This window comes from Nematolebias whitei, chromosome 1 (assembly GCF_014905685.2).
Source record: "Nematolebias whitei isolate Nwh7 chromosome 1, NemWhi1, whole genome shotgun sequence".
In the NCBI taxonomy this organism is placed as follows: domain Eukaryota; kingdom Metazoa; phylum Chordata; class Actinopteri; order Cyprinodontiformes; family Rivulidae; genus Nematolebias; species Nematolebias whitei.
In genome coordinates, this window is record NC_056498.1 from 16,595,811 (window position 1) to 16,597,694 (window position 1,884).

The window sequence follows — 1,884 nt, forward strand, 5'->3', positions numbered from 1 at the left end:
CGGTACTCAACCCCCGGCTGGCCCTTTGCTCCCCCTCCCGACCCCTAGTCGCCCTTGGTCCCACATTGCCCTCGATTTTGTTACCGGCCTTCCATCATCTGACGGCAACACCACCATCCTCACGGTGGTTGACCACTTCTCTAAGGCCGCTCATTTTGTTCCCCTCCCTAAGCTCCCCTCTGCCCTTGAGACTGCCCATTTACTCACCCTCCATGTGTTTAGGCTCCATGGGATCCCGTCGGACATTGTCTCTGACCGAGGCCCGCAGTTCATCTCCCAGGTCTGGCACTCCTTTTGCAAGTCGCTCGGGGCGTCCGTTAGCCTCACCTCTGGTTACCATCCCCAGGCTAACGGACAAGCCGAGCGCTGCAATCAGGAGCTGGAGTCCACACTGCGTTGCCTGGTCGAGTCTAACCCTTCGTCCTGGAGCCAGCACTTGGTTTGGGTGGAGTATGCACATAACTCCCTCCGCTCCTCTGCCACCGGCATGTCCCCCTTTGAAGCCTCCTTAGGCTACCATCCTCCCTTGTTCCCTGACTCAGAAACAGACTGTTTGGTCCCATCCGTCCAGCACCACTTCAGGCGTTGCCGTCGCATCTGGCGCCAGGCCAAAGCAGCCCTCCTTAGGACCGCAGCCCAGGCAAAACGGTTTGCTGACCGCCACCATTCAGAGACGCCCGCCTACCAGGTCGGCCAGCAAGTTTGGCTGTCCACCAAGGACATTAAGCTGCGGGACACCCCTCGCAAACTGGCCCCCCGCTTCATTGGTCCTTTTCCCATCACCCGTATCATCAACCCCTCTGCGGTCCGCCTCCAGCTCCCCAGGGCCATGCGCATCCATCCTACGTTCCACGTTTCGCAGGTGAAACCTGTCTCCCTCAGTCCCCTTTGTCCTCCATCTGACCTCCCTCCGCCGCCTCGCCTGATCGACAACCACCCTGCGTTCTCCGTCCGTTCCATCTTGGACGTGAGACGCAGGGGTAGGGGTTTCCAATACCTGGTCGATTGGGAGGGGTACGGTCCTGAGGAGAGGTCATGGATCCCCAGGTCCTTTATCCTTGATCCCAGTTTAATTTCTAGGTTCTACAGAGACCACCCCGAGAAGCGCCTCAGGTCGCCAGGTGGCGATTCTTGAGGGGGGGTACTGTAAGGGTCCCACTGCCTGCAGCCTGCCTTGCTGATGGCCGCTGATTACCAACACCTGGCGGCCATCAGCCTGATGAGCCTCTCCATCTACTTAAGGCTGCAGTCCGGTGTGATTCAACGCAAAGCATATCACCTCTTATGGTATAGTACTGTTGTGAGGCAAATGTCTTGGTGAAAAGAATTTGTAATTTCTAACCCTAACCCTAACCCAGCTCTCCCCTTCGGGTTGGACTGTAAGGACAAACGGTCATTAATCAAACAACTTTGGCCTTCCCCGTTGGACAGCTAATAATAACCTGTCGTCCCTCTTTCCAGGAGCCTCAGAGAAGCAGCCTGTGGATGTCATGTAACTCACTGTAAATAATAAACACTGTTCTTTTGTATTTCCCCTGTGTCTGCCTCGTTCTGGGTCTCATATCATCTGGGTTCCCCGCGCACTCCTAACAACAACAGCAACTAAACTAAAAAGTATAAAAAGGATCAAGTAAGAACACGCAAACACGAGTTAGATATCCAAAAAAGTTCAATCTGGTCCTCTGGACATTCAAAAAAACAAAAAACAAAACAAAGCAAAAAAATCTAGAAACGTTTCGTCTCTCATCCAAGAGACTTCCTCAGTCTGAGGTGCTGTTATCAGCTCAGTCTCTTAAATAGCACCTTCTCAGAGTGCTGGTTTTGGTTGTCAGCAACAAACTGGTTGATCCACTCTGAGAAGGTGCTATTTAAGAGACTCAGCTG